This window comes from Ranitomeya variabilis, chromosome 7, assembly GCF_051348905.1.
Source record: "Ranitomeya variabilis isolate aRanVar5 chromosome 7, aRanVar5.hap1, whole genome shotgun sequence".
NCBI classification, from domain to species: domain Eukaryota; kingdom Metazoa; phylum Chordata; class Amphibia; order Anura; family Dendrobatidae; genus Ranitomeya; species Ranitomeya variabilis.
The window spans coordinates 46591119-46606712 of NC_135238.1; the positions used below are offsets into that span (position 1 = coordinate 46591119).

Here is a 15594-nt window from a genome sequence, read left to right on the forward strand (position 1 = left end):
CTAGAAACATGAAATGGGGGGTTGCACAACTTCTGAATAGTTAGTGTCACTCTGATTGGTTCATTCCAACTTCATTTCCAACTTCACTTCCATATATGGTATTCAGTCCAGTGTCCAATGTCCAGTGACTTCTTCACATTCCAAAAATTCCTTCCAGTGTGCTGCTGATCAGGAAATAGACTCCATCTTGCTACACCATATCTGAACTGACTTATATAAGGTTTAATAATTGATTTCATTAGCCATTTTCTCCTTCACACCGACACAAGAAAAAAGAAATAAGAAGCTTTTGTATGTTAAAAGAACATCTGTAAAACGCAGGCTTCCTGTGGCTCTTTAAGCAATAAAATAAAAAGTTACAGTTCTCAGAATATGGAGATTATAGTTTGTAAAATATTGTTTTTCGCGTGCAAAAGTAACAAAGGAGAAAAAAACCTATATGTGTGATATCGGTGTAATCGTACAGACCTGAATAATAAAGCTGTCTTACCACAGTTAGTGCACAATGACCGCCATAAAAAAGATCTGGACTTTGTTTTGATTCCAAAAAATTAAAAATGTAAATATAATATTACGTCCCCCAAAATTTTATGGATAAAAACTAGCGATGAGCGAATATACTCGGTACACGAGATTTATGCTGGCTAACACATGTAAATCATTCAGCTGTGGCACTAAAAACTAATTCTCCGAGTACTTACAAATACTCGGAGGACACCCGAGTGTGCTCGGGAAATCTCGAGTACCGAGTATATTCGATCATCACTAATAAAAACTTCATCTTGTCCTGCAAAAACAAAAACTAAGCCCTTATTCAATTATGTCAGGCAAAAAAAAAGTTACAGCTCTTAGAATAGGGCAACAAAAAAAATATTTTTTTTTACTAAAATTTGGTTTAGTATGCAAAAGTAGCAATACATAAAATAAAACCTTACAGAAATCTGTCATCGCTGTAATGGCGCTGACCTGAAGAGTGAAGCCGTCATCAGTCACTTATACCACACGGTGAATGGAGGTAAATAGTTTTTTCCCAAATATCAGAATAAGGCTCGGTTCACATTCTGAGCACTTACCTTAAAGTTTCTGCCTAAAGCCCCCCAAAATGCAACTCAGATTCATTATAACGAGGCAACAGTGGAGTGACTTTGTCTACTCTCTGTTTAATTGGCGTTCATCAACACGACGGACAAAAGTGTGAGCAACCATAGTGTACATGACTAAGAGGAAGGGAAATCACTGGAACAGAAGACAAACGGGAGTCCAAGTGATTCACTCTTCCCTCATTATAGTGAATGGTTGCATCGGGAGTTTAGTTTAGATCACGTTTTTTGGGGACTTGGAATGAAAACCCCGACATAAGGGCTCAGCATAGAGCACAGGATAAATGTGATTCTAAAGAGATCAAAACATGTTTTACACCCCAAAATAGTATCAGCTCATTCCACAAAAAAACAATCCCTCACTCAGGTGCTTCATCTTTCAAAAGTAAAGAGCGGATTGTATCATAAGACTCTGGAAATGTGGCATGGCTCCCCCCCCAAAAAAAATGCGCTAGTGAATCCAAATGCCCCCATCCTTCTGTAACCCAGTGTGCCAAAACCACAGCTACCTTCCATGTTTGTATTACTGTAGCAGGAAGCACTTTACTAAGGCTAGGTTCACATTGCGTTAACAGCTGCCCGTTCAACACATGTGTTAACTGTCTGCTGTTAACGCAAGTGCCGATATGTTGTCGCGCTAGCAGTGACGGACCCGAAAATGCTGCAGCCCGCGTCCTAGGGTCCGTCACTCAATGACCGCACGCCGAAGCTGAACTTTTTGTTGTTTGTTCCTGAGTGGGTGATTCCCCGCAGCAACACGGACTGTGCCATGCATTATGTTTTTGTTTTCCTGTTAGCCCAGGAAGGCCGTGTTTGTTTTGCTAACGCAGCACTGGTTTATGTAGTACCTTTATTAAACCAGTGGAAGATTTAACCCCTAAGTGACCGAGCAAAAGTTTTTTAAATCTGACCAGTGTCACCGTATGTGGTAATGACTCTGGAACGCTTCAACATATCTCATTGATTTTGAGACTGTTTTTTCATGACTTATTGTACTTTATAATAATGGTAAATTGATGTTAATATTTTCTGCGTTTATTTATAAAAAATATCAGAAATGTTACAAAAATTAAAAAAAAAAATCAGGAACTTCTTTTTCTGGCATGAAGCATCTCATTAACTCATAACTTCAAGGCGGCTTTCTCCAACCCAGGTATCATTTTAACAGCGCCAACCTGACAATGTTGACTCTGACGGGATGATGTGGAATATTAGGGGTAGTAGTCCGGTGACTCTGAAGGGATGATGAGGGATATTAGGGGTAGTAGTCCGGTGACTCTGAAGGGATGATGAGGGATATTAGGGGTAGTAGTCCGGTAGCTCTGGCTGAAGGGATGATGTGGGATATTCTGGGTAGTAGTCCGGTGGCTTTGGCTGATGGAATGATGTGGGATATTAGGGGTAGTAGTCCGGTGGCTCTGGTTGACGGGATGATGTGGGATATTAGAGTGAGTGTGGCTATGTGGCATGGGTGGGGCTATACACTCAGCTTTATATATATATATATATATATATATATATATATACTGTATATATAATCTTTATAATTTGTTTTATCTAACCACAGTTAATTTACTATGCCCGGGCAACTCCGGGCTCTTCAGCTAGTAATAAATAATAATAATCCATCATCTGCTGTAAGCACTACAAACTGCTATCTAGAAACTGTTCTAAAATCTACATTCTGGTTCTACCGTTTAACTCATCGCCTGCTCTCCAGTGTATGCTACAGCCTTGGTTCTGTGGCTTCCGGTGTGTTCTACTCTGCATGGTTTATTGACATCCTGCATGACCCGTTGTCCTGGTCGTCATTGATGTGCTGTTGCCCTTGGTCCGTGTGTTTAACCTGGCCGGTGGCTTAGCCCTGTAACGACCAGGGGTATTTCAGTTTTTCCGTTTTCGTATATTGCTCCCCTTCTTGCCAGACCCATAACTTTTTGATTTTTCGGTCAATATGGTCATGTGAGGGCTTGTTTCTTGCAGGACAAGTTATACGTTTGAACAACACCATTGGCTTTAACATATCATGTATTGGAAAACGGGGAAAAAATCAAAGTGTGGTGAAATTGCAAAAAAAGTGCAATTCCACAGTTGTTATTTTTTTACCATGTTCACTAAATGCTAAAGAGTGACCCGCTGTTATGATTCTCCAGGTTATTACTAGTTCATAGACACCAAACATGTCTAGGTTCTTTTTTATCTAAGGCCTCTTTCACACTTGCGTCATTTGGCATCCGTAGCAATCCATCGTTTTGGGAAAAAAAACGATCCTGCAAATGTGCTCACAGGATGCGTTTTTTTCCCATAGACTTGTATTAGCGACGGATGGACGGCCACACGTCGCGTCCGTCGTGCAACGGATCTGTCGTGTTTTGGCGGACCGTCGGCACAAAAAAAAGTTCAAGTGAATGTTTTTTTGTCCGTCGCGTCTGCCATTATCTACCGCTCTTGTGCGGCCGAAACTCCGCCCCCTCCTCCCCGGACTTCAGAATGGGCAGCGGATGCGTTGAAAAACTGCATCCGCTGCCCACGTCGTGCACAAATTTCACAACGTGCATCAGTACGTCGGCCCAACGCATAGCGACAGACCCGTACCGACACAAGTGTGAAAGTAGCCTAAATGGTGAAAACATTTTCTAAGTTTGTAAAAAAAAATAAAAATTGCGCTATTTTTGATACCTGTAGCGTCTCCATTTTTCGTGATATTGTGATCAGATCGCCTGTATGTAGCAGAGTTCCCACTTGGTATGAGCGCCGACCACCGGGCGGCACTCATAACAATCCGGTAGTGACAACCATGGAGGTCTACTGGAGACCTCTGCTTGTCATGCCAATCCATCAACAACCCACAGTCATATGACACGGGCACCGATGGAAGGGATTTCCGGTGCACTTGCCAGAAAACCCATGTTAAATACTTTTGTCAGAGCTTGACTGCAGCATTTAACTAGTTAACAGCTGTGGGTGGATTGCGATTCTACTCACGGCTGTTAGAGGCATATGTCAGCTGTTCAAAACAGCTGACATGTGCCAGAAAAGATGTGGGCCCTGCTCCGGAGCCCACATCAACAGGAGGGATTCTGACGTGGACGTACTATTACGTCCGATGTCGGTAAGGGGATAATGACAAATGTCATGGATCTGCCATCAATGTCTATAGTTGGAAGAAAATCATAGCTGTGTAATATTCATACAGATCAGTATATACATTAATTTATAAGGCGTATACTGCATATAGAGAGCAAGAAACCTGCGAATTACAGCTGGGCACAAGCTTAGGTCAAATACATGAAAGTAATATAACACTATAATACTGCACCCCTGTATATACCCCCCGGTGTTCCTCACCTCCTATACTAAATATTCTGTGATTATACATAATAGACTCAGATACGCCGCTGAGACCCACGGCTCAGATACATGGCTGTGATACACGGGTCAGACATACGACACAAATACATAGCTGCTAGATATTAATTGAATTCTTTATTGGCTTCATACAAGATATCACATGTAGACATTCCCACCATGATGATGATGATGATGATGGGTCCTGGACTCACAGAGAGTCGTCCGTCAATGCTCAGGAGAGGAAAAACCCCCAGTGGAGGAAACCTCTAGGGAACCATGCATGACGTGCCCTTCCCTAGGGCGGTGCTGGATCATAGACTCTACATGCCGTTTATAGACATGGAGTCACTTCTGGGCCTTTTTGGGAAATCCGCTGATCCTGCCGTTCTGCAGGCAGGATATTAGATGAGTCCTCATCTTCTGATGCTGGAACTCAGCTGTGGGTTCACCACCATCTGCCATAAGTTCGTAGGCAAATGCTATAGCATATAAGCCACAGTCGTAGCTGTTCTTCTGCTGAGCCACATTGATAAACCTCAGATTTTCAAGGGGATTGTTGACCACTGCACTGTACATGTTGATAATCTGCTGACTGATGGATGGAGACAGATTCCTGGACTTCGAGCTGTCGGCCACAAAGATTTGGCCATTTTTATAGCAGGTTGTCAGCCAGTGCTCCCTCTCCTGATCATAGTGGATTTGTACAGCATTCTGCAGTATGCCGTACCCTGGTACCATAAGAGCGCAGGGGGGCTGCAGGCCATCAAAACCCACAAACTGACTCTGCAGCAGGTCCTGGGCCATGATGATGATATCGTCACTCAGGTAGCCTTTCTTCCCTTTGCTCTGCAGGATGGTTAAGAGCTGTGGAGACAGGTTGTTCATCTCCGGGGTTACTTCTCTAAGTTAATCAATAAATCCAAGAAATGTGATGTCACTAGTAGTGCTACAGAATTCAGCTGGGATCTTAGTAATCGACAGGGATCTTCTTGTCAAGACTTCAGCTCTGTAGTCGTTTATCAACCCTAAAATGAGCAATAGATCGGTCAGATTTTATTCTTTTATTTTTAGGCAGGAAATGTTTGTTATAACCTCAGAATACTTACAGTAATATCTGGTGAATTCCCGATGGAAATGAGATTTCTAATCCAAACAAACTTTATACTTGAAGTTTTCAACGCTCCACAAGTAAAACTTTGAGAACCTTCCAGCAGCAGAGAATTATTCCACCTGTAATATAAGGAACAGATGAGTTTTACCATTTTATTTCTCAGTTCTGTGTGTAGAGCCCGGGTCGGACTGGCCATGGGCGTGGGGAGCAGTGAATATTCATTTCTCTTTAGCCGCAGCAGTCGGCTCCGTCCTCCTGTCACCTGCTGCTCCACCTCTGCTGCCACCCAGCGTGCACCGCTTTCAACTGTATCGGCATCATAGGTGCAATAATAGAGGAGAGGGCGTCAGTTGACGCTCCCTGCCTCATCATTCCCCTCTGCCTCTGACACAGCCGGAGCGCGATGACATCACTTCGTACTGTGTGCCGGGCAGATGGCAGTGCAGCTGCTGAGACTGGAGCAGAGTCTGGAACTGCGGGTGAATGAGGAGGAGAGGTGAAGATTATATATATATATATACTAGACTGTGGCCCAATTCTAATGCATCGGGTATTCTAGAATATGCATGTCCCCGTAGTATATGGACAATGATGATTCCAGAATTCGCGGCAGACTGTGCCCGTCGCTGATTGGTCGAGGCAACCTTTATGACATAATCGTCGCCATGGCAACCATTATGACATCTACGTTGATAGGGGGGCTTCATTATACCCTATGAGGGGACTGCATTAAACCCTACAAAGGGGGCTACATTACATTCTAAGGGGACTGCATTATACTCTGAGGGGGCTACATTATACTTTACGCGGAGGCTACATTATATTCTATGCAGGGGCTGCATTATATTATATGAGGGGGCTACATTATATTCTATGGGAGTTTGCATTATACACTGTGAGGGGGCTGCAGTATATTCTATGGGGGGCTGCATTATAGTATTTGAGGGGGCTACATTATATTCTATGAGGGGACTGCATTATCCCCTATGAAGGGGCTGCATTATACTCTATGAGGGGCTGCATTATACTATATGAGGGCTGAATTATATTCTATGAGGGGGCTACATTATATTATATGAGGGGGCTACATTATACTCTATGAGAGGGATGTATTATACTCTATGAGGGGGCTGCATTATATTCTATGAGGGGGCTGCATTATATTCTATGAGAGGGCTACCCCAACCCCTGCTATATCATTAACACATCTACCTTATATTATACCCTGATACAAGTGTGTTCTTGTATTTATTTCTATGTAGTGACATAGTGGGCCCCAAGAATGATTTTCTGTTCTGGGCTCAAGGTGCTCCAGTCCGACGCTGTGTGCAGCGATCGTCCATTCGGTCACCACAAACCTATTAATTCACACAAGTTTTATTTCAGATCTAAACCAAATAATTTTCAGCTTTAGGCCACGTTCACATGCTCAGTATTTGGTCAGTATTTTCCAGCAGTAAGAAATGCTTTAATGGCCATCAGACACCCGACAATCAGCCAACAAGTAGCCGAATGATAGTGGTTAAATTCGGGAGGTTGTCAGGTGCAATTCTGGCCTAACTCAGTGGTCAGTGCCGACAGCCGTGGTCCGGCCTCCTCCACTTATCTAATTAGTGTAAGAAGATGGACCCTGGAGGTGGCAGCTCCTCTGCCATTATACTCACTCTACAGATGTCCGGCTCTGCGGGGTCCTGTGCACGCTGATGTTCTCTTCTCAGCTTATGTAGGTGGTGACTGACGTCCCCTCTGTGGTCCTGGACCAGACAGCCAGGAGCTGACGTCCCCTCTGTGGTCCTGGACCAGACAGCCAGGAGCTGACGTCCCCTCTGTGGTCCTGGACCAGACAGCCAGGAGCTGACGTCCCCTCTGTGGTCCTGGACCAGACAGCCAGGAGCTGACGTCCCCTCTGTGGTCCTGGACCAGACAGAGTCAGGAGGGAGATCTGAAAGGGAGGAGAAAACATTGGAGCCATATTACACAGTGCTATAATCCCTGGTGCAGCCCCCCTGCCCCATACAGGTAGAGCGCTGGCTGCCATTATTATTACTACTATTTATTAATAAAGGAAATCTCCCCTCGTCCCCCTGTAAATTGCTGGACACTGATATTTGCTCCCTGGTTTTCTCGCGGCGATTCCTACTCTTATATCCGGCCACTGAGGACTGGATTTGTTTCATGAATTGTAAATAAAAATATTCACGAAAATGTTTTTTCTGTTGTATTGTGCCGTGATTTGTGCCGGACGAGTTACTCATCAAAACATCGCATGTTCCCCATCATGGTATCAGTAAAAACGACAGCTCAGGGTGCAAAAAATAATCCTTCACCCAACCCCAAATCACGAAAAAAGAAACCGCTACGGGTGCCAGAAAATGGCAACAAACGCAAAAAGTGTTTTCATACAAAATTCAAGAATACATGAAAAAATAATAATAAGAAAGCTTCTAGTTAGAACCTGAAGACCCACCTCTTCCGACAAGCCTACAACCTGCAGTAACCACCGATCGACCAAACCGCTGCATGACCAGCTCTATCCTCACCTACTGTATCCTCACCCATCCCTTGTAGATTGTGAGCCCTCGCGGGCAGGGTCCTCTCTCCTCCTGTACCAGTTGTGACTTGTATTGTTCAAGACTATTGCACTTGTTTTTATTATGTATACCCCTCCTCACATGTAAAACGCCATGGAAAAAATGGCGCTATAACAATAAATAATAATAGTTTCATAAATAACAACACAAAATAGACTTACCTCCAGATGTAGAAGTCCTCAGTCAGTAATCTTCAGGAAAATCCAGAAGTATCCTCTAATACAGTTTCGCTATTCCACAAGTAAATCGCTAATCTCACAAGGAGAAGATCTAGGTACAGTGTTGTCAGGAGACAGACATATACCAAGTCTGAGCCAGTGAGATGGAACCGAGGGTTTTTAAGGTTCCGCTCTATTGTGACATCATCACTCACCTGTGTGACATCACTGCCCGCTTCCATATAAGGTAAGAGATGATGTCACAATGCAGCGGAATAACCAATACTTTTTCTCTCACTATCGGCCTCTTATAAAGCAGCTGATAATGATGGAGGCACAAATAGGGATGAATGAAATAACATCCTGGTGGTTTCCAGGTGTTCGATTACAGCCGGTGGTTACAGAGGTTTGGCTGAGCGTTTCCCATTTCCAGTTCTCATCATATGACATTATAACACATTTACTCTTTTCTGACAGTTTCTTTTATCTTCTCATTCTCTCTATAAAGATACATTGAACTATATAATCTGATGCTCAGGATAAAGTCTTCAAGCATTTGGTGTCATTATTGGATTTTCTCACATTTCCACTGATAGGGGGCAGTGTTCTGGGAATTGTCATCATGTGATTCCAGGCCAACCATCACCAGGACCTCATGTCCTCATACAGTCTATTGGATGGATGATAACATTAGTCAAAGGGGCATTTCCATGATAGAAGTGATGACAGGACATGTGCTAATATGTTTGTAAAACGATCGACAAACACAAATTCGGCACAAATGTGGCACATTCGGATTTGTGATCGGTAATAATTGTGTTGCCACTAAAGTATTTTAAAGTAGATGATAAATAGATAGATAGATAAAAAGCCGGCAATTCATGTGCTGCATACAGTAAAATCACAGAGTGACAGGTTAGAATAGATATACAGTATACACATAGATATATAGATGTCAGTGACACACACAGATATATGTATAAATATTATATAGATAAAAGAAAAGCCGGTAATTCAGCAGCCACGTACTCTAAAATGACACCGGGACCCGACAGTCTAGAAGAGATGGATTACACACATAGATACAGATATATGGGTTATACACACAGTGCGGTGGTGCAGTGGATAGCACAGCAGCCTTGCAGCGCTGGAGTCCTGGGTTCAAGCCCCACTAAGGACAACATCTGCAAAGAGTTTGTATGTTCTCTCCGTGTTTCCATGGGTTTCCTCCGGGTACTCCAGTTTCCTCCCACATTCCAAAGACATACTGATAAGGAATTTAGATTGTAACAGGGACAGTGACGATAATGTGTGCAAACCTGTAAAGCGCTGCGGAATATGTTAGCGCTATATAAAGATATAAAAATATATTTATAAAAAATAAAGATTATTTATTACACAGAATAGATAGATATATAGATGTCAGTGACATATACAATTAGTACAGTGTGTGTGCAGCTTTCTGTACATGTTGTGAGGGGTTGACACACTCCGCTGCTTTCCCAGGTAGACAGAGGAAACGTTCTGGTAGATGATCACCTGCTGGTTTATTGTGGATAGCATAAACCTTGGCGGGTTCAGCAAAATAAACCGAGCCTTGCTGGCATAAAGGTAAAACAAAGAAAACAGCCCATATGAGTCCTTTCCCTGCAGGATTCCCCTGCAGTTGACCCGCACAGTTGGAGTTCCTGCTTCTCCTAAGAGACACTGCCTGATTCTCGTTACCAGGTATATAACATCCCATGTGAGTTCGTCCATGCGGGACATTGGGTACGCGTCAACACTGGACACCTCATTGAGCCTGCAGTAGTCATTACAAAATCGCTACTCGCCATTGGGCTTCGATACGAGGACGATGGGACTTGACCAGCTACTTCTTGATTCCTCTATCACCCCGAGGTCCAGCATTCTCTTCACCTCCTTGCAGATTATCTCCTGGTGTGGTTCGGGGATTCTGTAGGGTTTGAGGTTTACCCTTACATGTGGGTTTACCATTACATTACTGTAATAATTGTATATGTCACTGACATCTCCGGTACCGTTTTTTTCAGGTACCGGAAATATTAGGACTAGTGATGAGCGAGCAGAAAATGCTCGGGTGCTTGTTGCTCGTGTCGAGCAGATTGGAATGCTTGGGTGCTCAACATGAGCAACGAGCCCAATATAAGCCTAGAAAACCTGAGTTTTTTTGCCGTGACACCCCCCCTCCCCCCGGAGGTCTTTTCCAGGAATCAGAAATCTATGGGAACAGTTCTCAAATTACACGGGAACATAATGGGGAAGACCTCTAGAAGCATTTCTGACTCCCAGGTCACTGTTGTGAACAATGTTGTCAGAGTCTTACGCCACTTTTACAGGCGCACATTAAAACATACAAAAATGAAACCAAAATGGATTTTCCTGGGAAATATGTTGAGGTACATCCTTTCCAGGGTAACGACTTGTATATTAGGCAAAATAAATAACCCAAAACAAAAATGTTCCTCCACCACTTGAGCTATGTTCACACGCAGCGTTTTTGATGATTTTTTCATTTTTGCATTCACTGGGAAATGTTATTGTCTCCATAGACAATATGGAGAGGAGTCTGTTGTGAATTCCGCTCTTGGGCTCCCTCTGGTGGCTGTAAGTGGCACTTTTGTGAGTTCTGCTCTTGGGCTCCCTCCGGTGGTTTTGAGTGGAACTGCTGCTCCTTGGATTTAGCAGTCAGCAGCTGCTTCCACTGATCGTCTTTCTGGCTCGGCTATTTATCCTGGCTCTATCCTTCAGCCTGGGCCAGTTGTCAATGGTTCCTGGTTAGATCCACATCTCTGCTTGGATTTCCCTGATATTCTTACCAGTTCAGCAAAGATAAGTCCTTGCTTGTTCTTTTGCTGTCCACATATTGTGGACTTAATCATTCAGCTCTTTCTATGTTTTTTCTTGTCCAGCTTGTCAGTATGGATTTATTCAGTTAAGCTGGAAGCTCTGGAAAGCAGATTTACCCTCCACACCTTTAGTCAGGTGTGGAGATTTTTGTAAACTCTGTGGTGGATTTTATTTCGGATCTTCCTGTTTCCCAGAAGATGTCTGTTATCTGGGTGGGCCAGTTGTACAACCACCGGAGGGAGCCCAAGAGCAGAACTCACAAAAGTGCCACTTACAACCACCGGAGGGAGCCCAAGAGCGGAATTCACAACAGGAGTCTTCTGCTCACTGAGCAGACGCTCAATGGGATAGATGAGGTGGGAATGGTAGGATGGAGCTGCAGGACAGTGAAGTAGCAAGCTGGGTGACAGGAAGCGGGGTAGAGGGAAGAGTGTCAGGGAGGCTAGTCCTGATCTGGCACACCCCAATAAGTTTGCTAAGTTGGCAGATGAGGGGGGTGCCAGTACAGTGGTAGCACTGCTGCAGCCAGGCATGTCATCTGAAAGCCGGAGGAGTGACTGCTCCAGTAAGGGGGGAAATAGGAGAGCAGGGCAGGCCAGACAGGTACTGGTAGTGGGGGACTCAATTATTAGGGGAACAGATAGGGCAATCTGTCACAAAGACAGGGATCGTTGGACGGTATGCTGCCTACCTGGCGCTCGAGTCCGACACATCGCTGATCGGGTGGACAGATTACTGGGAGAGGCTGGTGAGGACCCAGCGGTCATGGTGCACATTGGCACAAATGACAAAGTTAGAGGTAAGTGGAAGGTCATTAAAGACGATTTCAGGGAATTAGGCTGCAAGCTTAAAGCACGGACCTCCAGCGTGGTATTTTCCAAAGTACTGCCTGTACCACGTGCCACGCCAGAGAGGCAACGGGAGATTAGGGAGGTTAATAAGTGGCTCAAGGATTGGTGTAGGAAGGAGGGGTTTGGGTTCCTACAGAACTGGGCCGACTTCTCAGTTGGCTACAGGCTCTACGCTAGGGACGGGCTGCACCTCACTGGGGAAGGTGCAGCTGTGCTGGGGGAGAAAATGGCTAGAAGGTTGGAGGAGTATTTAAACTAGGGATTGGGGGAGGGTGTTCATTTTATAGGAGGGGAAGATAGTGCAGATAGAGACCTGGGCACAAATAAGGAAGTTGGGGGTGGCATGGAAGGTGGGGTTAGAACAGTTAATAATTTAAGAAAGAATAGAGGTACAGAGAGGAACATCAAGTGCATGTATACTAATGCCAGAAGCTTTGCCAACAACATGGAGAAAGTAGAACTAATGTTGTTGGAGCATAATTATGACATGGTGGGGATATCTGAGACGTGGCTGGATGAGAGCCATGACTGGGCTGTTAAGTTGCAGGGCTATAGTCTGTTCAGAAATGACCGTACATATAAGCGATGGGGTGGGGTGTGTCTGTATGTAAAATTGTCCTTAAAACCCATCCGGTGTGATAATATAGGTGAATCTAATGAAAATGTAGAGTCTCAGTGGGTGGAGATAAGGGGAGGGGGAAAAAATAATAAATTACTGATAGGGGTTTGTTATAAATCTCCAAAAATAATGGAAGCAATGGAGAATATCCTCGTAAAGCAAATAGATGAAGCTGCGACTCAAGGAGAAGTCATTATTATGGGGGACTTCAACTACCCTGAAATAGATTGGGGAACAGAAACCTGCAGTTCCAGTAAAGGTGATCGGGGTCTGACAACTATGAGAGACAATTACCTTTCACAACTGGTTCAGGACCCAACAAGAAGGGGGGCACTGCTAGACCTAATATTAACCAACAGGCCAGACCGCATATCAAATATAAGGGTTGGGGGTCACTTGGGGAATAGTGATCACAAAATAATAAGTTTTCATGTATCCTTTAATAAGATTGGTAGTAGGGGGGTGACAAGGACACTAAACTTCAGGAGGGCAAATTTCCAACGGATAAGAGAGGATCTTGGTGCAATTAACTGTGATGATATCCTGAGTAGTGTTGAGCATTCCGATACCGCAAGTATCGAGTATCGGCCGATATTTGCTGTATCGGAATTCCGATACAGAGATACGATACTTTTGTGGTATTGGGAATCGGAAGTTCCCAGTGTATGGTTCCTAGGGTCTGAAGGAGAGGAAACTCTCCTTCAGGCCCTGGGATCCATATCCATGTAAAAAATAAAGAATTAAAATAAAAAATAGGGATATACTCACCCTCTGACGCGCCCTGGTAGTAACCGGCAGGCTGCTTTGCTTAAAATGAGCGCGTTCAGCACCTTCCATGACGCCACGGCTTCTGATTGGTTGCGTGCCGCTCACGTGACCACCAGGCGACCAATCACAAGCCGTGACGTCATTCTCAGGTCCTAAATTCCTAATTCTAGGAATTTAGGACCTGAGAATGACGTCACGGCTTGTGATTGGTCGCCTGGCGGTCACATGAGCGGCACGCGACCAATCAGAAGCCGTGACGTCATGGAAGGTGCTGAACGCGCTCATTTTAAGCAAAGAAGGCTGCCGGTTACCAGCGGTGATGTCCAGGGGCCTCCGGACAGGTGAGTATATCAATATTTTTTATTTTAATTCTTTATTTTACACAGTAATATGGATCCCAGGGCCTGAAGGAGAGTTTCCTCTCCTTCAGACCCTGGGAACCATCAGGATACTGTCCGATACGTTGGTGTCCCATTGACTTGCATGGGTATCGGAATCGGCGAGATCCGATACTTTGCCGGTATCGGCCGATACTTTCCGATACCGATACTTTCAAGTATCGGACGGTATCGCTCAACACTAATCCTGAGACATAAAAATACACAAAGAAAATGGGAGACGTTTATTAGCATCCTGGATAGGACCTGTGCACAGTATATACCGTATGGGAATAAACATACTAGAAATAGGAGGAAACCAATATGGCTAAATAGAGCTGTAAGGGGCGCAATAAGGGACAAAAAGAAAGCATTTAGAGAATTAAAGGAAGTAGGTAGTGAGGAGGCATTAAATAAATACAGAAAATTAAATAAATTCTGTAAAAAGCAAATCAAGGCAGCAAAGATTGAGACAGAGAGACTCATTGCCAGAGAGAGTAAAAATAATCCCAAAATATTCTTTAACTACATAAATAGTAAGAAACTAAAAAATGAAAGTGTTGGCCCCCTTAAAAATAGTCTGGGGGAAATGGTGGATGAGGATGAGGAAAAAGCCAATATGCTAAATGACTTTTTTCATCAGTATTAACACAAGAAAATCCCATGGCGACAATATGATCAGTGATAACAAAAATTCCCCATTAAATGTCACCTGCTTAACCCAGCAGGAAGTACGGCGGCGTCTAAAAATCACTAAAATGGACAAATCTCCGGGCCCAGATGGGATCCACCCCTGAGTACTGCAGGAACTAAGTACTCTCATTGATAGACCATTATTTTTAATCTTTAAAGACTCCACAATAACAGGGTCTGTACCACAGGACTGGCGTATAGCAAATGTGGTGCCAATATTCAAAAAGGGGACAAAAACTGAACTCGGAAATTATAGGCCAGTAAGCTTCACCTCTACTGTGGGTAAAATCCTGGAGGGCATTCTAAGGCTATGTGCACACTTTGCGGTGTGCTCTGCGGGTTCTCCCACAGCGGAATCGATAAATCTGCAGGGCAAACCCGCTGCGGTTATCCCTGCAGATTTATCGCGGTTTGTTCCGCGGTTTCCGCTGCGGGTTTCCGCCTATACTATTGATGCTGCATGTGCAGCAATATGCAGCATCAATAGTATAATGTTAAAATAAAAAAATTGGCTATACTCACCCTCTCTGACGTCCCGATCTCCTCGGCGCTGCACTCGGCGGTCCGCTTCCAAAGATGCTGTGCCGAGAAGGACCCTTCGTGACGTCACGGTCATGTGACCGCGGCGTCATCACGGTCATGTGACCGCGACGTCACCGCAGGTCCTGTTCGCACATCAACCCAGACCGGACGCCGCGGGCAGCGCTGAGAGGTGAGTATAGCATTATTTTTTATTTTAATTCTTTTTTTTACACCCAAATATGGTTCCCAGGGCCTGGAGGAGAGTCTCCTCTCCTCCACCCTGGGTACCACCCGCACATTATCCGCTTACTTCCTGCAACGTGGGCACAGCCCCATGCGGGAAGTAAGCGGTTCAATGCTTTCCTATGGGTGCAGAATCGCAGCGATTCTGCACAAAGAAGTGACATGCTGCGGGTTGTAAACCGCTGCGTTTCTGCGCGGTTTTTCCCGCAGCATGTGCACTGCGGTTTGCGGTTTCCATAGGGTTTACATGTTAATGTAAACGCTATGGAAACTGCTGCGGACCCGCAGCATCAAAATCGCGGCGGTTCCGTGGTAAAAACCGCAAAGTGTGAACATGGCCTA

General features: G+C 44.5%; 1 protein-coding gene, 1 long non-coding RNA gene and 1 pseudogene across 2 annotated transcripts in view; 2 read left to right on the top strand and 1 right to left on the bottom strand.

The window, feature by feature from the left end:
* LOC143786226 (uncharacterized) overlaps positions 1 to 15594 on the top strand; it is a 467324-nt pseudogene that overhangs the window by 49654 nt on the left and 402076 nt on the right.
* Positions 1 to 15594, top strand: part of LOC143785860 (piwi-like protein 1) — a 79573-nt gene that overhangs the window by 4158 nt on the left and 59821 nt on the right. The gene's annotated exons all lie outside the window — the stretch shown is intronic.
* Positions 4748 to 8458, bottom strand: LOC143784927 (uncharacterized). The gene is made up of 4 exons (XR_013217916.1): positions 8315 to 8458; positions 7227 to 7504; positions 5558 to 5681; positions 4748 to 5476 (listed from the first exon to the last, which is right to left on the bottom strand). It is a non-coding gene; the product is annotated as an uncharacterized LOC143784927 (long non-coding RNA).